This window comes from Delphinus delphis, chromosome 6 (assembly GCF_949987515.2).
Source record: "Delphinus delphis chromosome 6, mDelDel1.2, whole genome shotgun sequence".
Classification (NCBI taxonomy): domain Eukaryota; kingdom Metazoa; phylum Chordata; class Mammalia; order Artiodactyla; family Delphinidae; genus Delphinus; species Delphinus delphis.
In genome coordinates, this window is record NC_082688.1 from 18,766,395 (window position 1) to 18,793,421 (window position 27,027).

Below are 27,027 nucleotides of genomic sequence, written 5' to 3' on the forward strand. Positions count from 1 at the left end.
ATCTGTGGCAAAATATTTTCCAGGACCCCCAGTGGGTGTCTGAAAACATGGATAGTATCAAATCCTATAAATATTATGTTTTTCCCTATATGCACATACCTATGGTAAAGTTTAGTTTATAAATTAAGCACAGTAAGAGATGAACAATAATAACTAATAATAAAATAGAACAATTATATTATATATACAGTATAGTGTCATAAAAGTTATGTGAATGTGGTCTTTTGCTCTCTCTTTCAAACTATCTTACTGTACAAATTTAATGCTTTTTCCAGCTTAACTAAGCACTTACCATGCACCGTGGTAGTAATTGTGGCAGTTTGAGGTGTGACGGTACAACTAGAACAAATTTCTTTTTCCTTCTTCACAATTTCATGGGTAGAAGATTCTTTCTTGCCTTAGATCTTAGCAACCTCAGCATATGATTTTTTTTCTTTCCTTATTAAGTTGAGAACTTTCACCTCTCACTTAAAGGAAGAACTTTACAGCCTCTCTTTGGCATATCTAAACTGCCAGCATCACTACTCATGTGCTCTGGGGCCATTATTAAGTAAAATAAGGGTTCCTTGAACACAAGCACTGCAACACCATGACCGTCGATCTGATTACCTGGGTGCCTACTTAAGTGACTAACTAACGGGATACGTTGGACAAAGGGATGATCCAAGTCCAAGGCAGGACAAAGTGAGAGGGTGGGAGATTTCGTCACACTACTCAGAATGGTATGCAATTTAAAACACGAATTGTTTATTCTTGGAAATTTCCATTTCATATTTTTAGACTGTGGTTGACCATGGATAACTGAAACCACAGAAAGTGAAACCGTGGATAAGGGTGGGACTACTGTAATTCCACAGCAGACATCTTTATCACAACATCTACCACACTGTACTATAATTACATATTTACTTATTTCTTTTTCTCACTGGGCCATGAGCACCAGGAGAGCAGGGGCTGTATTTTGCTCTTTTCTGTATCCCCAGTTCCCAGCAGAGTGGCACACTTTTGGTGATAAAAACGTGAGTTAGGGAAACTAAGATGAAAAAGAGAATGATATAGCAGATGGGAAAAGAAATGAAGACGAAAAGAAGTCAAGGGAAGAAGAGAAAAAATACAGGTAGGAAAGATAGAAAAATGAAAAGAGCAGTCAATTAGTCCAAGTTTTGAAACGTCCTTGTCATCACTGAGTGATTGGGGAATTTATGGAGACTCTTAACGTCAGATTGGTCCTCTCCAAAATGGTGATAATAATACCTCAGAAAGTTATTACCCAAAATAGTAAAAAAAGAAAAAAAAAACCCAGAGAGTTGCTGGCATGATCCAATAAAATAATATCTTTAAATATCCAACACAGTGTCTTAACAATAGTGTTTAATATTGCATTCTTTATCATCATCATCATCACCAGTACCTCAAGGTTGTTGGACTGAATAATTCAAGTACAGGTGTTATCAGTGGGATTAGCACTAAGAGATCAATGATAATAGTGATAATCACCATTATAATAATTCTCATTTTTATTATACTTAATAAACTCAACTTGTTATTAATCAACACCCTTCCTTTGATAATCTTACAGATGTTATCTATAGCTACCTTTAGCATGGTATGCGTCGTAACGTTACATAATTATCTGTTTATGTATCCCTCATAGTCAGAGACTTAATGACAGTCTTAGTTCAAACTGGCCTTGTATCCCTAGAGTTTAGTACCAAATGTGCTCTTAGAAAATTCAGGTCGGGGACTCCCTTGGTAGTCCAGTGGTCAGGACTCCACGCTTCCACTACAAGGGGCACAGGTTCAATCCCTGGTCATGGAACTAAGATCCTACATGCCCAAGCAGGGCGGCCCCCCCCCAAAAAAAAAAAAAAAAATTCAGGTTGAATGAGTAAATAGAGTTAATGTACACACTAAGCCATCCCCACTGGGTTTTTTTGTTTTGTTTTGTTTTGCCCGTGTACAACCTACATCATTTATGTGCTAAATGGCTGTCCAAAGTGCAGAGTATAGTCTATGAGCACTAGCTCGGAGGGCTCAAACCACTGGCCTTATAAGCACTATATTCTCAAACGGAACTAAACAGACTCCCTTAAGAGTCATCTAGAACTTCCAGAAACCCCCAGAAAGTCCTTGACTGCAACTAGCAGGATCATTTTGGAGAGACTTGGAGCTTACCCATGAGTCTTCTCCAAATACTCAATAGCAAGTCTGGAATGACTTCATAGCAACTCACCACAGGTCATTAAATGATTCCTTTAGCGTTTCAGGATTTAGAGTCACCATCCCGTTCCATGGAAAATTTTAGAGGAAATTAGATTATTGTTGGGAACATTGGCCAAATAGATGAAAGGGAGATAAGTGTACTTAATAAATACTCAGCTTTGTGGCTTCTAGCAACAGTCCACATTTCATCTTCTATGGAAAAAAAAAGGGAAAGTATTCACTCCTTCAAAACCTCACTGAAGCTAACCTCAGAGCCAAGGTTTAGGTCCATGCTGCATATACCCAAATAAAAATTGGGCCCCAAGATAATGCACAGTAAGATATTTTTAAAGTGACTCCCAATAAGGTAAATACCACACAAATCTTAGACTTTACTTCCTGGCTAAACTCAGTCGATTGTACTCAAGAAGGAATACATTATTAGAATTAGCAAGGGATTTAGCACTAAGCAGACCTGAGTTCAAATCGTGATTCTGACACTTGCATAGATTACTTTGCTTATTTTTCTTACGAATAAAAGGGGAATAATGCTATTCATAACACCATGATATGTTGGTGAAAATGCTTACCACAATGCTTAGCACACAGATACTCTATAATATTACTTTCCTTCTCGTTTTCCCTTGGCTCTTAGAGCCTTCCTAAAGTAAAGCCTTATGAGTTTGTGCTGTGGAGAATCTAATACCAACCCCTTTCTACATTAATTCATTAAAATGTAAAGACAAACTACACACAATAGAAGAATATCACCCATGTAGACCCATCCCTGGCTTCGGTGGGAATTTTTTTTTTAATAGAAATGGAAGACTGTACAGAGTCCTTGATGCACGTGGATCAGGCACCTCTCTAAGAAGCACTGGTATCGGAATATAAGCATCATAAATTACAGAGGATTATTCACTTTCCAAAAGGTTACTTTACACAAAAGGATTAACCACGTGACTCACTTTAATAGTGCATTCCCCAGCTGGCTCTAAAAGAGGATTTAATTTTGTAAAAAATAACACTAAGTAACTTTCAAGAATTAAGTCCCTACATGAAACAAAATAATACTTTTATGAGGTTATCTCAAATAAAGCCTATGAGGTTGACTAAGTGACCAAAACAAGGCATGCCAGTTCATGAGATATATTCCCATGATGAAAATCGCTTAGCTTGCAAAGTTAATGTTATGGAAAGACAGAATCATTGTTTCTACAAGTGCTGTAGAAAGCACTTCACATGTACAAGTGATGGTGGAGATAAACTCAAAGAAATGGGAAATCATAGTTATTGTCTCTCCTGTGCACCGAGTCTAATATATATGTGACCTCATTGAATTCTCCCAACAACAAGATGAGGCAGGTATTTTATCAGCATTATTATTTTGAAGATTATCATTCACAGAAATGAAATATTGAGATGTCATGATCACCTAGCTGGTAAATACTCATCCCAAGATGCAAACACATTCCTGCCCTGCTCCAATACTCATATCCTCTCCTGCCCTGCTCCAATACTCATATCCTCTCCTCAACCGCATTGCATCTCATTGCACGGGGCAAATGAAACAGTTCAAATACAAGTTCTCTAGCTGTGCAGATGACGGATGCACTATCACAATTTAGGAATTAAGGAAAAATCTGTAGGGACATGACATCTGAACTGGGCTAAAAAGAAAGAGGAAAAGTAAAAGCACAAATTTTTAAATTTCCAAGCATACTTCCAGGAGCTAATTCAGGTGAGATCAGAGACCCTGAACTTCAACCAACAAAATATCTAGATTCATTGGCCGGACTTGAGTTCCAGGGATATTCCAAGACCATCAAAAAACAAATCATAATTGTTGAAGGAAACACCAGCTTAGTAATAAATTAATCTGTTAAAATGTAAGGGGGAAAATGCATCATATAAATAACTCATTTCTAGTGGCCTTTAAGAGCCCTTGAAGTTTTCCATTTCTCCAGAAATTGTTCTCCTTATTCATATATATTTGCAGTAACATCAAGTCTTCAGCCAAAGGAAAGAAACTGGCCAGACCTCATTAGGCTGTGATTTTCAATTAAACATCATAAAGGAAAAAAGAGAGTTGACAGCAAGTAGATTACAAAAACAGGAATACATTCACCACTGGGCAAGCGGCTTCACCTTCGTGTTCTGCCTTATGCCTGGCTAGTCAAAGAAACCCTTACCCATTGACAAAGATGAGGCGTATTGCCTGTCAGAGAGGCCCAGGGTAGAGAAGCATCCAAGTTAGTTCACTAAAGTGTTGACCATCTCTCAGCTTCAGCCACCAACCAGGACTCCAGGGCATCCGAGAGAGAATCCAACATCAGATTCCCGCCTTGGAGGCACAGTATTCCAATGTAGGACAACTTCTTTTCTTTTTTAATTCTTTCCTGATTTCTTTTTGTTTAGTATAAAAGTAAAAAAAAAAAAAATCAGTAAGCATTAGTGAGAATAACTAGAAATGAGGAAATTGAACATAGGGGCAGGAAGAAAGAAGATGTCAAAGCATGAGTAGGTACTTCTATGGTGTAGTGTAAGAAGAAATAAAGGGAAATGAGACACACATAAGACAAAACAAAGCAAACAAACAAAATGTGTATGCCCTGGAGCAGAATTCTTATCTGTTAATCAGAGAGCTAAGATATAAGGAGTATGTTAACCAGGAGACAGTGTTGGGTTTGTGGATGAAAAATGTTGTCTGCCATGTGAATAAACAAAGGACGTTGCGGCCAGCAAGTCATCAGCCACTGCAGCCACCTCCAACTGTGCACCTGAGGGGATTCAGGATGGAGAAAAACAGGATGCTGGCCCTGGATAGTTAAGGCGTATAGCAAAGGAATGATTTCAATGAGCCCAGGTTCTTGCATCTTCTCAGACACAAAAAATGTGCTGAATTCATTAACTTGCGATGTCTGGTTTTCTTTAATTAGCAGTAATCTTGTGATGTTCAACATCCTGGGTTTTTTTGGTTCATCTGTTTGAACTCCTATATGTCCTGGCTCCTCCCTTACCTCATCAGAACAGTCCCTCAGGGCTATCTGAGAGGCTGTCTCCCAGGCTTAAGTTCTCAGCAAGTCCGCTGAATAAAAACGTAATTCTCAACTTTAGGGTGTGCATTAGTTTCAGTCGACAGGTTAAACTCTGTTGTGTCCTGGCATGGAGTTATCATGAATGGCATTAGGGTCTCCAAACCTTGGTATAGACACAGTGTAGCAAAATGGCTAAGAGTGTATTGTTTGGCATCAGATAGGACAGGATGAAAATCCCATTTAACACTCATGTAACTTAAGTAAGTTAGTTAACTCCATAAACTCAAGGTTTAATATCTCTAAACTGAGAACAGCACTACCTATCCCATACAGTATTTGTAAGTTTTATGCAATATCACGTATATAAAGTGTTGAGCACAGTGCCTAGCACACGGGATGCTACCAATTTAATTAATACTTATTAATGAATTGTTTTGTGGAAGGTGATTGAGATATTTATTTGATTTATCTGGGAATTTCACTATTAGCCATTGCTAAGATGAGTAGACTAAATGAAGAATAACTTGATTTTCTCTACTGAAGAATCCCACTTACTACTGTGAGAGTACAATTGGCATAGCAAATGGGTATCAAAAAATAACAATTTGTCATGCAACTGGAAAAGTGCACATTTAGGTAATACAATTAGAGTGCAGACCAAGATAGAATGTGGCTTTTAAGTTCTAGCAGGTATGGAGAAAATAGCAGGTGGAAGAGTTTAGTAGAAAAGAATTGTATAGATTGAAATTAGAATGTCAGAAAAGATAGTAACACTAGACACAAATCCCTCTAAAAAGAATTTAAGTACAAAAAAGAATTTATTAGGCTGCAAAAATCTTCATTTTAAAATCTTAAGCAAAATACTAGCATATTAAACCTAGCACTGTTCTAAGCCTAACCAACAAGCACTGTGGCCTAGTAGAATTTATCACAGAAAGACAGGTATGAGTCACTAAGAAAAAAAAAAAAATCTATCAAGGTATGATTATTCAACATATGAGCAATTTAATGAGAAAACAAACGGATGTCTCAATAGATACTGAATACATAAAATTTGCAATAAAATTCAACATTTATTTAAGACAAAATTCTTAGCAAATTATCAACAGCAGGAAACTTCCTTAATCTAATAAGTAGCTATCAAAACCCTGCAAATAAAACTTAATGCTGAAATTTAGAAGCATTTCTATTAAAGTCAAGAGAAGATAACAGTATAGTCCACATAATTCACCATTGCTAGTCAACTGCATGTCCTAACTATGAAATGAGACAAGAGAAACAAATGAGGCATAAGAGTTGGAAGTTGTAATTACATATTTAGAGATTATATTAAGATTATCAATATAGTAAATCAAGAAAAGCTGTAAATGAACTAATGGAGCAACTACGAGATTTCAGAACGGCTGAATAATACACAAAAATGTATACAAATCAGTAATAATGTAATATAAGTATAGTCATTATAAAAAAATCAAAATTGTTTATAAATAAACTTAAGTAAAACCTTGTGGAGAACATTATAAAATGTTACAAAAAACATAAGAGAAAACAAAATATATAGAGAACTGTGCCACTTCCATGGATGGAGATGTTAAAATTCACAAAGCTATTAATGTGGGGCTTCCCTGGTGGCGCAGTGGTTGAGAGTCCGCCTGCCGATGCAGGGCACACGGGTTCGTGCCCCGGTCCGGGAAGATCCCACATGCCGTGGAGCAGCTAGGCCCATGAGCCATGGCCGCTGAGCCTGCGCGTCCGGAGCCTGTGCTCCGCAACGGGAGAGGCCACAGCAGTGAGAGGCACGCGTATCGCAAAAAAAAAAAAAAATCACAAAGCTATTAATTTGATCTAAATCCTTAGTATATTCAATGAGATTTCAAATAAAATCCCAACAAGATTTTTCCTTTACAACTCTGCATACTTATTCTAAAATCCATCTGAATTTGCAAATTATCAACATCAAATATTAACCAAGCTGATTCTGGAGGAAACAAAAATAAGAGGTAGCACTTAACTATGTATCTCTTAAGACATTTATATTTTAAAGCTATTGAAATTAAAACAGTGATATTGGAACAGGGGGAGAAAGTCAGATCAATGGAACAGAATTTGAAGCTCTTAAATAAGTTCAAATACATGTGAGAAACTGGCATATGACACAGGTGGCATTATAAATCAGTGAAAGGAAAAAGTAAACAATAAATGGCAAGATTTTCCATTTAAAACTTGCATCTCGGACTTCCCTGGTGGCGCAGTGGTTGAGAATCTGCCTGCTAATGCAGGGGACACGGGTTCGAGCCCTGGTCTGGGAAGATCCCACATGCCGCGGAGCAACTAGGCCCGTGAGCCACAACTACTGAGCCTGCGCGTCTGGAGCCTGTGCTCCACAACAAGAGAGGCCACGACAGTGAGAGGCCCGCGCACTGCGATGAAGAGTGGCCCCCGCTTGCCACAACTAGAGAAAGCCCTCGCACAGAAACAAAGACCCGACACAGCCAAAAATAAAAATAAATAAATTAAAAGAAGGCTCAACATTTTAAAAATAAAAAAAAATAAAAATTAGATAAATTGAAAGATAGAAACTACAAAGATAATTAAATCAGAATAAATTATAAATACAATTTTTAAAAAAACTTGCATCTCACATGAAAATAATTAAATAAAACCATAAAAAATTAATTAGAAGAAAATCTAGGGTAATAATTTTAGGAGAAAAGAACCAGATTTCTTAGAAAACTCTCAGATCAGTAGTTTATAGGAAAGAATCAATAAAACTGGCGACCTCAAAATTAAATGGTTCTCGTCCACAAAAGGTACTAAAGAAAAAAATGGCAGGCTTAGAAAATATATTTGTAATATATAAAACCAACATGAATTAGAATCCTGAATAGGTAGAGAAATTATATGTCAGTTTAAACAAACCAACAATGTAACTTAAAAGTGGGCAAATGATGGAAGCAGACAATTCAGTGAACGTATGAAAAGATGATTATCCTCACTAGTGATAAAGGAAATGAAAACTAAAACAAGAGTGAAACACCATTTCATACCAAATAGTCCGACAGGCATTAAAAAGTCTGTCCACACCAACTGTTGGTAAAGACATGAGAAAACAGAACTCTCATACCCTACTGGTGGGAGTGTAAATTAGTACAGTCACTTTGGAGAGAAACTGGCTGAGGATAATGACATTTAAAATATGCACACCCAATGACTTAGCAATTCTATTTTAGAGAAATGCTTGCTCACATGTACCAGGGTATCCTGGATGTTCACTGTAACATTGTTTGTTTGGAATGGAGAAAAATTGTAAGCAATCTTTATGTCTTTCAACAGGAAATAAGCAATTAAATGGCTGTATGTTCATACAATGTACTCCAATAATAAAAACTAAATGAATGAATGAGACCTGTATATAAAGATATAAATAGATCTTAAAAATGCAATATTGAGTAGAAAAAAAGGGGGAAAGCAAGTTGTTAAAAAGAATATTGTATGAAATCACTATGTAAAAACTTTTTTTAAAAAAAATCCCAGCAACTACATGTATCATTTATGGATACATTCCATAATAAACATAGAAAATAGGGACTACAAAATTCATGCTGGTGATTGCCTTGTAGGGAGGAGGATAATAGAGAGAGGAAAAAGGAGCTGCACCTTCATCTGTAATGTTCTAGTCTTTTTAAATAAATCAATTGTACGGTGAATACATTATAACAACTATAGTAGGAGAAGGCTTCCAAGAGAATCTGACTTTGCCACAAGAATGTAAGCAGTAGGAGGGAGAGAGTAATTTCTGTTTGTTTGTTTTTCTTTCTGTTCTCAGATTGTAGAAGACACCTAATCACTGTTGGTTCTCATCTCACATGTATTGAAACCCAGGGTGTTTCCAGTTTCCAGGAGAGAGGGAAAGGCAGAGGTGGGTTAGGTACCAGCCAAGTTTCCAGAAAGCTCAAAATACATCCAGGTAGTACACACTAGACATCACATGCATGTACATGCTCTCACATACATACACATACACACACACACACACACACACACACACACACTGCTTGTGCACAACCACAGTACTAAGTGGCCACAAGCCATGAAGCTAAGGTTCTTCCAAGGCTACAGGGATATTTCCTTGTCCCTTCAGGTATCTATCCTCACGTCTGTTCAACCTACTTAAGCCAGCGCTGTCCAAGGCAAATCAGTACTTCAAGTCGCGCTACTTACCTGTCTTCTGTAGCCGATCTGAACGCTCTCCAGAGCTTTATGTAGCCCTTCACTCAACAGACATTTAATCAATTCTCCAGGCTTTCTAGTAGTATTTTAGATACACATACTCTCTCTTAATCCTCAAAATTGCCCTACATGGTCAGTATTTTAACCTCATTTTATAGGTAAGAGAATTTCAACACACGCAGTTCAAGTGTCTTATCCAAAGTTACACAGTTTGTAACTGGTGTAACTGGAATTCAAACCTAGGTTTGAAGGACCCCAAAGTTAAACGCTGTAATGAGATCTGGGAATACAGTTGTTGAATCAGCTTCCTCAGCCACCACTTTGTACTGGACACCATGGAAAGAATAAAAAATAAATAAGATATGGTGTCTGCTGTAGAACAGCCTGGGATCCAGTAGTGGGCTTACCTCATTGGAGAACCCTCTGTATATGGGAGGAGGTTATAATTAATCCATTCTACGGTGCCTCCAGGCTAAAAAAGCCTGCTACCTTTCATCTTTGCACATAACTCTCATATTCCAGGCCTTTGCGATTCTCACCAGAGTCCCACATCCCTTTTGGGTTTAGAAGTCAACAATTGATCTCAGCCTTGCAGTGAGGGAAAGACCTGTACTGTCTCATTCCAGCCCCCAAATTCTCATGTGTGGTGTAGGGGAACCACTTCCTGGTCCAGCCTGGAGGTCTCAGTGCAATTAGTGTTATTTGCAAGTTGTGAGAAGTAACACCTAAAGCCTCTCTATTGATGGCCAAGCTCCAGGGAATTTTTCAGATGCACTGAATGATTTTTCCTCATGTCTACATGCAGCATCTGCTGAGCTCATCTGTAGCAGGAAGTGGGATCAGTGAAAACACTGAGGGCAGGCAATGTGTTCTCTGAGCATAGCTGGAAGAATAAAACTCAATGTCTAAATGTGCTCTACCTACAAAACATTGATTTTTGAAGAAGTTGGTTGTTTTTTTTTTTCCTCATTGACTACCACACTTGGAAAAAAATAACCAACACTTCATTCCAATGAGCCACAGAAGCAATTTTTTACAGATTACCCCAGTAGGAGAGTAACCATATGTCCTTAAAAAAAGCACAGCAGGGAGTTGCCTCAGTATGTGTGAGAAGCCATCATCTTGGCTTCTCCCCCCTATGTGGGGGTAGTGGGAAGGGCACAGGGGCGAGAGTGAGACAAGCTGTGGTTACTGGCACGCAGCGGCAGGCACTGTGGAGCCACACTGAAGGCCAGCCTGCCTCTGCAGAGTCAGCAGGACAGAGGAAGGACGAGGGGAAAAGGGCACTGAGATCGTTGAGCTGTCAGAATCCTCAGGGCTCTCCTGATGCACAGGTCCCCAAAACCAGAAGCAACATCACCAGGGAAACTTTGAAAATACTGATTCCCAGAGTACACACCCAACCTACTGAATCAGAGTTGACAATTATGAGGCTACAGACGCATGTTTGGGAAACAGTCTTGAGTCTGGTGCCTTCATGATAGAACTGGAGAAGCTAAAGCTAAGGAAGGATCACAATTTGCCCATAGACAGTGGAAAAATTTTTCAGAAGCCAGAACATCTGCTTCCAGCCCAGAACTCCCTGATTGAAGTCTCTCTTCTTCTCTCTAAACTCTTCATCTCCACCTCCTCCACTGTTCCAGTCTCAAGGCATGGTCCCATCAAGCTCCGGAGCTCAAATCAAAAGCTTGGGAGTTATCATCACTCTCCTTCCCCCTCCACATGAAAGCCACGCCCACGCTTGCTAATTTTACCAGTTAATAGTGACTGAACAGATCTCCTTCCCCTTCCCCACCATGTTTCTCCAGTTCAACCACCACCGTCTCTCATCCGAACTACTGCAAAGCCTCCTAACTAGTATTTCTGCCTCTGGTTTGGCCACTCTATCCATGCTCTATGCTGAAGCCAAGGGGATCTTTGTAAAGCATTGAAACATGAATCTGATCTTGCCACTGTCCTGCAGAACACCTTTCAATGGCTTCCAAAGAATGAAGACCTCAAGACTTTGACCAGTATTTCATAACCGACCTCATTTTTTTTGCTATTACCCCAACTATCACCTTACATCTCTTGCAACACCAAACTTCTATTCCCTTATATGTACCATTCAGTTTCATTTCTTCAGTCATGAATTCCCTTCCTTGAGTGCCTTTATTCTCTCTCTCTCCTCTCTCTCTCATACACACACACACATCACACATTGACACTAACCCACTCACATATACTCCATATTGTCACTCTGTAAGGCTTAAACTTTTAAGTGACCCCTATGAGAAGTCTTTCCTAATCCCAGCCATTCAAACCATTAGGTCAGGTACTTTTCTCTTTGTCTCTGTAGCATCCTATGATTTTTCCATTAAACCCTTTTTCAGAATATGTTCAAAATGTTTCATGTTAAGTTCTGCTATTTCTCTCTCTGGTATGAGTCTCCTTAGCACCAGGATTAATTTCTTTATTCTAAGACTAAAACACATGACCTTGTATTGTAAGTACTTAAAGTGCTGTCTGGGACCAAATCAACTTCTCCTGAACTAGACTGATGGACCTAATCCCTAATTAGTAATCCCTAGTTTCTCTCCATGCAGGTTATTTTTTTATGAAGTGTGATTTGAGAGATCCCAGTAACCCAGCCAATCCTTGCCCACCTGAAGTAGTCAGTGCAGCCCAGGTCTTCTCCCTAGACACCCAGTGCTAAGTTACATTCCAGGTTTGTGAGCAATGCCCTAGGATTGGGCAAATCATACCTCACACTTGACTAGACGCTCTACCTATGTGTGTTTATTGACTCTTCACGAACACCTTAAGGGGGAGGTTTTACTCTTCTCAATTTTACATTTGAATAAATGGGCCCAGCGAGAGTATATCTAAGACTCCACAGCCACTCTAGAGCAGAGCTGAAACTCAAATCATATCTGTGTCCCCAAAGAATGAACTCTACCAGTTAACCTCACACCTCCCTGGCTTGTGTATGGCTGGTCATTGGCAGATCACAAAACAAAAGAGAATTTTAACAAACGAGCCAATATGTCTCCCACCCTAGAAGATTTTAAAGGGGTTAACCTAGAACCCCAGTGGGTGTCCTTCTTCCTGGTGCCTGGCTCCTATTGGGTAGATATGCGGTAAAGGGAGGGGACATAAATTCAAGCCAGCACATTTCTCATGAAGAAGCAAGCCCACAAAAGTCACATAATGTCTTGGGTAACAAGAATCCGAAGCAGATGTGTTGAGAGTTCCTTGATCAGCCGTGTGCTCATTCAATCATGAAGAAGGCAGAAGTTATTTTCAACTGCAATTCATGTGACCCCCCCTCAGCCTTTCCCTATCTTTGCTGTTCATACCTCCCCACACACAATCCATCCCCACATTGCAGAGATTCTCCATGCTCAATGTACTGATTTAATTTGAAGCACCTTCTAGTCATAAATTTGCTGATTTCTTGCTTTGTAATCTTTGGTGAGAAGAGAAGATTAACATTTTTTAACATTTTTCATATGCAAAATTAGAGTACACATATTTTCTCTGGTTCTTTTAAAAAATAAAAATACCAAGAACTGAGGACCATGGAAGGAAGCAAGTACCTTAATGCATGGATGGTAAGGATTCGATACAACTTTTCTAGAGGGTGACTTGATAACACCTAAAACAACTGGAAAAAAATGTGTACACTTGGACTCAGTCATTCTATTTCTGGGAAATTCCTAAGCCAGGGGTATCACACCATGGCCCACAGGCCAAATTCAGCCCACTAACTATATCTGTAAGTTTTCCTGTAATACAGCTACACCTATTCTGTCACGTATCACTTATGGCTGCTTGTATGTTACGAGGGCAGAGCTGAGTCTTTCCAACAGAGACCACGTGGCCCACGAAGCCCAAACTATTTACTATTTGGACCTTTATGGTAAAAGTCTGCTGACCCCTGCTACGAGGTCATGAAAATATCACTGGGCCACTGCTGATTCGGGTCCTTGCATGAGCCACCACTGTGCTTCTTCTAAGGACAGGGCTTCCACCCTTGGCCCCAAGCCTGTGGCCATCATGTCCTTAGTTTTCAGGCCCAGAGATCTCCAAGCTCAGCTTGTTCGCTCCATCTGGAACCAAAGGGCAAGTGCTGCCAGGGGTGCCGTATCAGACGTAGCGGCTCAGTCAACTGTGTACCAGTAATGCATAGTCTTCCTCCCAGCCTAGAACGGGGTCCTTTTTCTTTTCTTTCTTTCTTTCTTTATTTATTCATTTATTTAATTTTGGGGGCTGCATTGGGTCTTTGCTGCTGCATGCGGGCTTTCTCTAGTTGCTGATAGCGGGGGCTACTCTTTTTTTCCCATATTTAGATACCCAGAATAAAAGTTCTCATTTCCTTCCTTCCCTGAACTCTTTGAGAGCATCTGGATCACCATAGCAAAGACAAGATTTGCAAAGCTCATTTCCCCTAACAAGAGCACTGGTTGCCTCTGGTGGTAAACCCCCCTCCTTCCATTTGGGGAAAGGGAGCCACGTTCTTGACTCAAAAGAGAATCATCTTAATGGATAAAGAAGAGGTGGCGTGTATGTATACACAATGGGATATTACTCAACCATAAAAAAGAATGAAATAATGCCATTTGCAGCAACATGGATGGACTTGGAGATGATCATACTAAGTGAAGTAAGCCAGACAAAGAAAGACAAATATCATATGACATCACTTATATGTGGAATCTTAAAAAAATGATATAAATAAACTTATTTACAGAACATAAATAGACTCACAGACTAGAAAACAAACTTATGGTAACCAAAGGGGAAAGGGGGTGGGGGAGGGATAAATCAGGAGTTTGAGATTAGAAGATACAAACTACTATATACAGAATAGATAAACAACAAGGTCCTACTGTATAGCACAGGGAACTATATTCAATATCCTGTAATAAACCATTATGGAAAAGAATATGAAAAAGAATATAGGTATATATATATATACACACATATATACATATACATAAGTGAATCACTTTGCTGTACACCAGAAACTAACACAATGTTGTAAATCAACCATACTTCTATTAAAAAAAATTAAAAACTGAATCATCTTTTCAAGGATGACCATTGTAGCCTGTAGCTCTTTTTTCACCAGAAGAAAAAAAATGTTAAATATTTAACCTAGCATCCAGCTACACCTGTATTCATTTTATAATTGAAAAAGCAATTTTTAAAATGAATAAAAAGAAAAAAGCCTAGTTCACAGGTGGTTTTGAGGACCAGTTAAGATTACACAAACAATTAGCTTTTATAAGCTCTAACATGCTTCACAGATACAAGGTGGAATTATTATTAATAAAAGGTGATATTCTAAACAAGAGGCAATTATCATCCATGTAGCAAAAGTTATCTTTATACACTGCCATAAATTTCATTTAAAGAATTAAGCTCACAAAATAAACCATACATACAAATAAATGTGTATGTAAGTATCATTTTCTCCCCAAAGGATGTCTTATGAGAATTTAATGAACCCCTAAAACAGATAAAAACAAGGCTGTTCTTTTGAACACAGCCTTACCCAACTAGATATCCCCAAATTGACTGAACTGCTTGACAGGACATCTCAGAAAGACTCTGGAGTTCTGCAGAAAATTCACAAAAACAGAGAGCTGCCAGTTCTGTAAATTATGGAAAGTTGACACTGGAAGAAAGCTTGGGGACTCTTTTGAGTCTATTCCTCATTTCCCAGATCAGGAAATGATTTCGAAAGACAAGAGGGACTTTGCTCACAGTCGCAGAGAGCTAGCTGGTGAATGGACCTGGATTCAAACTTCTGTCGTCCACAAGGAAACTCTTCTCTACCCCCCTCCCCACTCCCACCCCCCCAGAGAAGGAAAAACAGAAACATTCCTGAGATATAAAGTGAGATCCACCTGGAGAAGACTTTAGGTTCAAAAAGGGAAGGGTGACTCCCTGACCCTCCTGAGAGCTTTGCAGAGACCAGTTCACCCTACGCTGTGGAGGAGGCATCCAGCACTCCCAGAGCCGCCAGGCCCTCACACCATCCATCACTCCTTTCTGAGCCACTTTCCAGACCTACGCTGGATTCCACTTCCTGACAGGTTGTATATCGTTTCCGTCTCTGAGCTCAGGGTTCATTTTTCTCCCATTTATAGCCCTGCCGTACCCTTTGGCTAAACACTAACCACACTTCTCTCGCTTTGCCTGATCCAAACCAGGCTACAGGCATCGGCACACTGGTTCCCTATGGGTGGTCCCGCCCAGACCTTTACCTTCCAAGTATGACTCCGTCAAGACTGATGGCGAACCTTTTCTGCAAGACCAAATGCCTGTACCGTGTGAAGGAGAGGTTTGGACTCTTCCTGCCTCACTCCCCAAGAGCACCCATTTACTGAATTCCGCCCTCACAACTGGAGGGTCAGCACCTACGTATCACCAGCAGATAATTCACACGCGCACACACACACACACACACACACACACACACACACGCGCATCAGTTTGGGCACCTCCTACTCTGCGGGCAGGATCTGCCCTCAGACTAATTTAATGTTGCTTGGTACTTACAAAAGATCTTTCAGCTTTAAAATTGACTCCCAAGCACGTATTAATTGACTAGACTTGCTGGCTCCAAATACTTTTCCCTCTGCCTCCCAAGCCTCTGGGTATTTATGCAAGATACACCCATGCTCCATGAAGAGCTTTCAGCCTCTCACTTGGAAAGCTGATGAGGGCTCAGGGAATCCCAGTCTGTCATCTGGACCCTCATAGATTATCGGAGTCATAGGACTTCCTCTTGCAGAGTCTCAAAGGAGCAGTGGCTCCAGGAGCTTCAGAGAAACAGAGAGAGTATACATAGAATTTTAAATTCAGAAAGACTGGGATTCAAAATCCAGAATAGCCACTGGGAAAAATACCTAATCTCTGAGCCCCAGGTATTTAATAGGTAAGACAGAAATGATAAGACCTGAATGAGTTGATATTAGGACAAAAAGGTAAAGAATCTGATGGTTTCAGGGTGATACCCGGCACCTAAGAAGCGACACTTACTGATTATTTAATGTTTTCTATGGTATAACTTAACTCTGTGAGTTAGGTCTAATTGCAACCATCAGTTTAAAGATGGGGAAACTGAGGCACAGGGAGATTGAGTAGCATGGATTTGAGCCTGGACAGCCTGGTCCCAGAGCCTGACCTCTGACGACCACACTGCCCCCATCTTGATAGTGGTTCTCAATGGATGGCAGTATCAGTATCAACATTGGACCAAGGAGGGTGGTCCGGCTCTTCTGAATTAGGGATCCTGGTGGGGACACATCCTATTCTCTGCTGCCCTATGCCTGGCCCCTCGGTGATTTTCTTGAATTCGGACAAACAAAATCTTATTTGGGTTTTACAGTTTCTGAAAATCATCATCATCATCATCTAACATAAAGAGTTTTGCACACATTTCTTTTTCTGTTTTCAGTAGTTTTTGGCCATTTGTAGAAAGAGAAAATTCCTGGAAACAGGCAATCTGTGTTGAGCCCCAGCTCTGCTCTCCTCATCTCCTGCCTCTTCTGTGGAAACTGTTTTCTCACCTGTAAAAATAGGATCACTGCATCTTAACTCAAGGGAATGCTGGAAAGGAAAAAGACGATGCTAAGGTTCTCTGTTAACTCAAAAGTTCTCAGAGTCTTTTACTGTGTAATTTGTGACAACTTCTAACCGAGTGATTTACTGGGACAGATGTTGTCCACTTGGAAGGAAGAGGGCATCAACTCTCAATGCCCCAGGGTCCTGCATTGACCCAAGCTCCCTGAAAACCGGCAGTTCTGTCTCTTCGTCCTCTTTGGCAGTAATATTCCAGCCTTTTATTGGTTCAATTAACCTGTTTGGCGGTACTTACTATTGCCAGATCCTGTGTGAGGCTACAAAAACATCAAGATGAATAAAACAAACCCTGCGAGGGAACAGCCCAGCATGTGATACATGCAATGATGGCAGAATTGTTGCCTAGGAAATAGAGTGATTAACTGTGAAGGGAATCAGGAAAAATTTCAAGGAGAAGGCAAACTTCCTGGCTGGATTTTAATGACTGAATAGGTGGCTGGGGAGTTGGGGATGGTGGTGAGGGTTCAGGGTTGGAAAGGGCCTTCCTAGCAGAAGGAACAGAGTGTGGGAAGATAGGGCCACATGAAGCATCATGAGGTGATGAGAAAACTGCTAACGATTCTGTTTGTTAGACAGTTATGTCTGGGAGGGGCCATGCTAGGTGCACAGAACTAGATCCGGAAGGGCCTTGGATGCCAAAACTCAGGAGCTTGGAATTTCCTTCTCTTTGCAGCATGTGTAGAAATGTTCCCTTGCCTGGATTATGTCTGTCTGAATCCTAGGAGTTGCTGGCACTCTTAGACCTGCTTCTCTGACAAGACACTTCTCCCCTTTACCGAGTAACCCCCATCCATGCCCTGAGTGGGTTCTGCCCCTTCCCTCCAGCACCCCTGCCCCCTACCCTCAAGGTACCTGAAGTGCTTACGGCAGCAGAAAGTGGTTACTCCCCAGAGCAGTGGAAAAAGAAGCTGCTGAAAGGTTTATTTCCCTGCTCAGAATACTTTTACAAAGCAAATCCACAAAGCTTGTCACCACACACTCAACTATTTTTAAGCTTACCGGCCAGAACTTCTGGATAGGCCCTTGGGGACAGTAAGTGGCGGCAGGGAGGTGGGAGTTGCTCTTGGCTCTGGGTAGGCTGGGTCTTCTGGGAGCCCTGGATTTGGTTTGGCCAGAGAACATTTCTGGGGGAGGGAGCGGGGGTGAAGTGGAAGCAATTACCCCCCTTGCCTGTGTGCCTTATTCATCTTTTATGAACAACAAGGACCCCAACCCCTTGCCTTCCAAGGGAAAGGGGGCTGCCAGGTGAAACGAAGCTGAGATTCTGCCTTCGTCAAGGCCACTGTGTCATGGATTCAGGATGCAGACAAGGGGGCTTTAACTGGTTTTGTATCATACGCGGGGGCCTGGGTCATGACTCAGCTGAACAAATTCCTCTCTCTTCTCCCACACTGACCAAAGCCTCAGCCATTTGCAGCTGGTGGGCGGACCGCTGAAAATCCAGAAAGGGCAGAGCTGTGTGGGTGACAGGGCATTCTCAGAGTTTCCAATAATGATGTTTATCAGCTCCTGAGGTCCCAAAGCCAGACCAAAAACAAGGTCAAGTAAAAACGATCCAGATTTTTCTGGTAACTAAGGTTGACTTTGTCACCTTTCGTCTAAATAATGGGGAAGAGTGGCTGTTTCTAAGTCAGAGCACATTCATCAGGCAAAGCAGGGGTCCTCAGATCGAATGGGTGCAATAATATTAATAATGGTCTCTTGGCCTGTTTTAACAGGGTTTACAAGATGTGCGTCGCGTGTGTTCCTCCAGAGAAGCTGACGGGTATGACCGTGGCATCTTCCTCATTCTACAACTGAAACAGTTCATGCAAACACCTAAATGCTGCAGAGTAAATACCAGGACGCAGGGCTCCCGAATCCTAGTTAAGATTGTGTAAGTATACATGGTACAGAGCGTGCAGAAAGAAATTGAAGAGGATGTTTAGTAACAGAAGCACAAACACTGCCATTTCTCTGAAGCTCAGAGAGGTGATGTAAACTGCTGAATGAAACAAAACCTGTAAATGGCAAAGCCACGACTTCAAACTAAGTCTGTCTGGTGCGACACGTGTAGTTTCTCCCCCTTTCTATGGTGCTTTCTCTACTCCTTTATTTTTGTTAGCATTCAAATTTTATACCGTGTTCCCCATCTGGCATACTTTTGAGGTTTGCAGGGATGGAGGGTGCTTATCTGCTCTGAGTATATTTCTTTTCAGCTAAATCGGGGTCAGACATTACTATTCTAAGAGGTCACAGGCCATTGCCCTCCTGAGAGGCTATTTCTCTGTGTGTCCCTGCCCCTGCCCACCACAGTGCTCCTGGGACCTCATCTTGTCCCTCTACTCTTGTCCTCAGTTCCAGGGCCCCAAAGAATGGTATTTAGTCATTTCATCTAAGCAATTAAACTACTTTATTAAGCAAACCCCCTTAGCTGGCTTTGTTGCTTACCCCTCCCACCAACTCTCCATCTCTAATCAGTAAGGAAAAAGTCACAGTCAGTGGCTTTTTCTTAAAAACAAGAAAAGAGTTCCCCAGAAAGCTTCACAATCTGGTCCCGTGTCCACTTCCAAACCAATCACTGGCAAAGCGAATGGACAAAAAGAAACTAATAAGAATTTTCTTCTAGAGCAAGGGATAGGATCACCCTCCCTGAGCCTTATGGGGTAGGGTTGACATCTGAACAAGATCAGAGCTGTAGACGCAAGAAAATGAGGAGAAGGCATTTAGAACACCTGTATTCATCCTCAGCTGCACTAACAATGTACAAATCTTTGTGGCTTCCTTTTAGGAAAATTTATTTCTTCTTTACTCTGAGTCTGATGTAGGCCTGGCAGCTCACTTTTATGGCTCTCCCCCAGTGATTTAGGTATCCAGAACCCTTCCAGCCTATGTTCCTGCCAACTCAAAGCCTCCCCTTCCAGCTGCAGGGGTGAAGGGTCAAGGGGAGGCACACTTGAGACTTAACCACCTCCCCTGGAAGTGACTATGTTACTTCCACTCACATTCCATTGGTCGGAAATAGTCACATGACAAACCCCCACACAGGGGAGGCTGGGAAATGTCTAGGAGAGCGAGGGTGTCAGTAATATTAGCAGGTTATGGGCAATTCACAGCGCCAGGAGTGTGTTTCCTTCAACAGCGTTGTCTCATGCAAGTCTCCACTCTTAAGAAAACAAAATTGATCAGACATTCTGACTTTATCATCTCTTCTTAAATCTGCAACCATTCCATTCCAACTCTTTACGTCAGGTTCAGTATATAATACCTGTGCCTCCCTCTTGACCCAATTCCTTTCCTCTGGCATTTACTTAAAACACAAATGATAATGTAATATGCAGATAATTTTTTTTCCATTGCCCAAAGAAAACACCAAGGATTAAAGCTTTTTTACCCTTGTAACTTACCCATCTCCCTTTATCTGCTTTGATTTAACATCCCTATATATGTTATACTTTGACAGATCTTAGTCTCAAAATTTTGTTTCCCTAAGTTTAAAAAACACAATTCTCCAAGCTTTATTTTTTTTTCAAATAAAACTCTTCTTCTTCATCATTTTCTGATTTGGCAGACAAGCAAGAATTATGTCATAGCCTTGTGGTCTGAGTCTCTTTGACCAAGGCTTGTCAGAGATGGAGCTAAGAGTGAGGGAATGTGGATGGTTTCCAGTTGAATTCTATGGTTTTCTTCCTGTGGTAGCCTCTTGCCTCCAGAAAATTCTAGGGAAATCCAGTGTGGGCCACGGCTGACAGGAAATTAAAGGTTCCAATTCTATTCCCAGTAGAGAGCAGGCCTTGTTGCTAAACCACAGTTAGTTAATGGAGAGGAACCAACCTTTGCTTGGCTCAAAGTCACAAAGACATGATCAAGCTCTGAGTGCACATGGAAGGCTCAAGGTCAAGAAGCAGAAATAGGAAATTGTAAGAAACAGTCTCTAATTCAAATGAGTTTTTCTCTAGTGGACTTTGAATTTTCCAAAATGGCATTCCTAATACTCCCTGTCTTAACTGAAATTACCATATATCTCCCTGAAAAGAGCATGGGTCCCAACATCAGGCTACAGTTAATCAAGAGAGATGCAATTTGTACCCAGCTTTCCTATGAACTAGCTCTGGGACCTTGAGCAAAATTGTCCCCTCTGTGAGTCTGTCTTCTCACTGAGCATTAGAGAAACTTTAGGGATGTGTCCAATGTGAGGAAGCATATCTAGTTTACCTCTGTCCAAGCCCTTAGCACATGGTCTGATTCTTGACAGCATAATTAACGATCATGGAATGATTAATGAATAACACTGCATTTGTCTGCTTGGGCTGCCATAACAAAACACCACAGACTGAGTGACTTAACAGAAATTTATCTTCTCACAATTCTGGAAGTTAGAAGCCCAAGATCAAGGTGTTTTTAGAATTGGTTTCTAGTGAGGTTTCTCTTCTTGGCTTGTGGATGACTGCCTTGTCACTGTGTCTTCACATGGCCTCTTCTCTTTTCAGAGAGAAAGAGTGAAATCTCTGGTGTCTCTTCCTCTTCTCAGAAGGACATCCGTTCTATTGGATTAGGGCCCCACCCTTATGACCTTGTTTAACCTTAATTGTCTCCCTACAAATACAGTCGTTTTGAGGGTTAGGTCTTCAACATAGGAATTTGGGGGTTGGGGGGAGGAGGACACACTTCAGTCCATAACAGAGATCTATGGATTTCTTTCTTTAAATCTTGTAATGCAGCAATTCGACCTTAATTCACTACATTTCTCTTGTAGAAATTCATGCAGGCTCTTCATGCTGTTCTCGTATGGGTTATTATTATCAACGTTGTCAAATGTAAACAACTGTCGCTGCAGGTAATTCAGAAACATTTAGGTAGTTGAGCTTTAAAGACAATTTTAATGATATTTCCACTGTAGAGAAGATTTCCAGTTCTGCTAGCCTTGGGGTATGATAACAATCTCACACTTATTTTGTCACAGAAGTTAAAATTGGATCCTTTTGTGTACATACTGACAAAAGTTTTCTATCCTTGAAATAATGTGTCTTAAAATACATAGATTGGTTTTTGATATTTGTGATTTAATTTTGAAAGTTTATAAGGACCTTATTACTTTGCTAAAAGAGAATCGCCAACACTTTGATTGAGGAGAAGCTTTTACTGTTTCAAATCCTTTCACATCTTATTCAGGTATAGGTTCAAATCAGAGAGAGAGAGAGAGGGAGAGAGGGAGAGAGGGAGGGAGGGAGGGAGGGAGGGAGGGAGGGAGGAGCAAATTACATTATCCATCCTAATGTGAAAACTGTCTGTAAAATGTAAATGCAGGTCCCAAGTCCTCGGAAAGGTGCTCTGATATTGATCAAGGTTGCTTATATTACTTGTATTGTGGGATCATTTAAGTGCAAGTGAGATCTCTAGGTGCAAAATATGACAGAAGACCTTCCTTCAGTATCAGATGAAGGTGATGAAGGTAATCATATTAATATTCGTGTGTTTGGATTAATGTAATACATTCTAATCTTTTACATTTGTATGGCAATTCAGTACTCCCATTAAAACCCTATTTGAGAGTCTGCTTCATTTACAGAAAACCCACCACATCTCACATACATTCTGTATGTCATCAGGGACCCCAGGTAAAACAGTCCTGCAATATTTTTGGCAGGATATATTTTATTTTAATGAGTAATTAGTTACTTTCCAAGTTTATCTAAAAGCAGATGTTCGAATTCACCTTTGAGGGCTGATGGTGCCTTTGTCTGGGGGAGAGGGGAATTCAGCCCTTTAATGAACCTTTTATTTCCCAAAGATAAGGTCAAAATCCCATTTTATTTCAAGACAATGAGAAAATAAAGTGTTCTTTGCATAATGGCGTAGAGTTGGTCAGCGTTGTGGGTAGATGTGCAGCTCTGCAGATTATATTTTCCTTTCATGAAGTCATTGTGTGATTTTTTTCCTTTCTTGGGGAATTTCAGATGAGCTCTGGACTAAATTCAGGGAAATTCACTGTAGTAGTAATATTCCCTCATACGGTAATTGCTTGGGCCAGACAGTTTGCAAATTGCTTTGGACATTTTCACCCAATTAACCCTTGTAGGAACCTTAAGAGACAAGCACTATAGGATCCTCTCTCTACAGAGGAGTAAACTAAGACACAGAGAAGTAATTTACCTGGGTTCACACAGCTAGTAAGCAGCAGAAACTGGATTCAAACTCAGGCATCTTGATGGACACTTTAACTGGGAAGAGGTTAGCTGGCCTTTCCATCCCAGTGACCCACTGAGATGGGTGGGTGGGGTAAGGAGGAGGGTGGGGGTAAGGAAATAGACATCTAATTTAGAACTCCACTGAAGGGATTTCCAGTCATAAATAGTCATGGATAGGGTTTAAGCGAGACCCATACATTACTAAAATCCATTCTAAGGCTAGTGACAATAAAAGAGCAAATTTTCTTCTTCTATGTATTGAGCGCTTAGCATGTGCTAAGTCCTTTACATGCATTATCTCACTTATTCCTTAGAACAGTGTGGAGTGTCACTGAAAAAGGAAATTAGAAACCAACACATGGTGGCTTTGTCGATTTAGGCTTCAGGGATTGTGCAAGAGAAAAGAATCCAGTGAATCCAGATACAGGTTGGAAAGCTGTAAGGTGAATAGAGGTGAAAGGTTCACGACTCAGGGTGGGAAAAAGGTGGGTGGGTTCTTGTCAGATGTGGGCAACATGGATCATGGTTGTCTTAATACACTTTAAGGACAAGACTGAGCCTCCAAAATTGATCAGATGACAGGACCAATGCTTCATGTCGTGGTTGAGTCATGAAAATAAGAGCTCAATTTTGTTCCATGCCAGGAGAAAGCTGACTTTGTGGAAAGTTTAGATCCTGATGTCCAGAATATAATCTACTCTAGGTAGTCACAGTAAGCTATAAATTGTAGTTTAGAAAAATGAAAAGATGAAATAGGAATTTAACAAAATAAACAAACATCAATGACAGTCAAGTGATTTCTTTACTGGACTACATTTCTTTTTTTTCTTTTTTCTTATTGGGGTATAGTTGCTCTACAATGTTGTGTTAGTTTCTGCCGTACAGTGAAGTGAATCAGCTATATGTATACATGTACCCCCTCCCTCTTGGACCTCCCTCCCACCCCCCATCCCACCCCTCTAGTTCACCCCAGAGCACCGAGCTGAGCTCCCTGCGCTATACAGCAGGTTCCAACTAGCTATCCACTTTACACATGGTAGTGTATATACGTCAATCCTAATCTCCTAATTAATCCCCCCTCCCCCGCCCAGTGTACACCGTCCATTCTCTATGTCCGCTCCTCTATTCCTGCTCTACATTTCTTATACATAGTTGAAAGGAGACAGATACAATTGTCCCGCCCCACTCCCCATGGGTACCATGCAAACATCTCTAGCTAGTTAGCTAGCTATCCAAATCTATCCACACACACATATGTACACTAAAGTATATGCTATTAAAAATCAGAATCAGTGACTATAAAAGCAAGTCCTGGAGGGATCAGATGTTGCTGGTTTTGAAGATGCAGGAAGGCGCCATGAGACAAGGAGTGCAGGACGCCTCTAAGCTGGAAAAGGCAAGAATCATATTCTCCCCTAGAACCTCCAGAAGGAACGCAGCCCTGCCAACACCTTGATTTTCACCCAGCGAGGCCTGCATTGGACGTCTGACCTCCAGAACTGAGGCGCTAATGTGGGGTGTGAGTGAGGGCTCACCTGATCCCAGGCTGAAGGGTTGCCTCTCTCTTGCCCCCATGAGTCAGAGGGGCATCAAACCACAACATGAGGTCTAACTGCGAAGCCCGACCCCTTTCACAGATGGAACAAGGCTGCTGTTACGAGGGAATCAACAGACGGCAAGTGGGAGGCGAGCTTCATGCACTGTGGTTTCCCCCCGGTAGGAAGACGTGGTGACACCTCCAGAACAAGAGGCTCATCTTTCCATCAACTTTTACTTCTCAGGAGCCCCTCTTCAGTCTCATGGTCTTTTTATTAGAGAACTGTTTTGCCTCCTTGGCTCTGCACAAATGTTTTCTACATAATATTAAACAATAACTTCTGAAAAATGGTACAAATGAACTTACTTACAAAACAGAAATAGAGTCACAGATATAGAACAAACTTATGGTTACCAGGAGGGAAAACGGGGGCGGGGGGAGAAGGTAGAAATTTGGAGATTGAGATTGACATATACACACTATTTTTTATATATATATATATAAAATAGATAATTAATAAGGCCCTACTGTATAGCACAGGGAACTCTACTCAGTACAGTGTAATGGCCTATATGGGAAAAGAATCTAAAAAAGAGTGGATACATGTATATGTATAACTGATTTACTTTGCTGTACACCTGAAACTAACACAACATTGTAAATCAACTATTCGCCAATAAAAATTAGAAAATAAATAAATAAATTTTAAAAATTGAAAAAAATTAAATAGTAACCTTTGAGTCTCCCACATCCTGGTGTGCTCCAGACTCACAGACCACATTTTTCAAACACACACACACACACACACACACACACACGAGACCTGAATCAGTACTGGTTGACTGCTGGCAAAATAAAACAACTTTTTGTTTTTTTTTTTTGCGGTACGCGTGCCTCTCACTGTTGCGGCCTCTCCCGTCACGGAGCACAGGCTCCGGACGCGCAGGCTCAGCGGCCATGGCTCACGGGCCCAGCCGCAATGCGGCATGTGGGATCTTCCCGGACCGGGGCACAAACCCGTGTCCCCTGCACCGGCAGGCAGACTCTCAACCACTGCACCACCAGGGAAGCCCTAAAACAACTTTTAACCATTAAAAAAATCAGAATCAGATCAACTGGGCCCCTGCCCTTCAGGGCAGCAGGTAATGCTCTGGTATCCAAGGAGTTGCTAAGCAGGGGAAGAAGACAGAGTGGGTATCAACAATAAAAACCAAAAATCTTCCAACGGCAAAGCTTCCACTGTAGCAACAAGGAGCCAAGTTAGAATGTCTGGAGAACACTGAGCTTTAGACAATAATTAACCCACTGTATTTGCATCTCAGAACTCTAGCCTCTTGCAGGATGACTTGGGCTCCTGGATTCTCCTGGTGTAGAACATGAGCAACTCAGCATCATTTCAGACAGACTGGTTTCAGCCTGTCTTCATGAGCCTCACACTTTTCCAGGACACTTAACTCCAAGTTCTATGAACTGCCTCTTGAGTTGGTGAAGAGTTATGTTACCAACTATTCATTTTACTACTGATTTCCTCTAAAAGACAACCTCAGAAAATGATTGCCAAGCAGTTTTAAATTTGGTATTCTCCTGTGAATCCTAGAGCCAGACTCCTCATTCGTGTAGCAGTAACTAAGGGTTGCTATTTCAGAACAGACATAGAAAGATGCTCCCAAGACTCAGAGATGACATCACTTTTTCAGAATTAAACTAAGGCAACTGACACATTTAATAAGGCACACAAGGATTTCCCGATCCAGCCCATATTTATCTTTCCAGCCACATCTCTTGCAACTCCCATGTACACACACGCCGTCTTCCAGCCAATCTGGGAAACTTACACTTTCCTGCATCCATCACACCTTCGTGTGCTTCCTGACTCTTCACAGATGTTCCCTCTGCCTCTAGGGCTCCTCTGAGCCCATCAGTCACCTGGTTAACACCACACCTCTCAGTCCCTGGCTCAGGCAGATCACTTACTCTTAGAAGTATCTGTTTACCACTCTCACCTACCTCCAAGTTGCCTTCATTTTTCTTCTTCCGTGTTCTCCCACTCGCCTCCTCTATTCCCCAATGGAAAACATCTACTGTAGAATTTAGAATACATAGTAGATCCCCTATTATAGAACTCAAAGTCATCACCATTCATTTCCTTCTCTGTCTCTCACAAGACTTGATGGACAGAATACATCTCATTCATATATGAATTCCTAGGGTCCTGCCT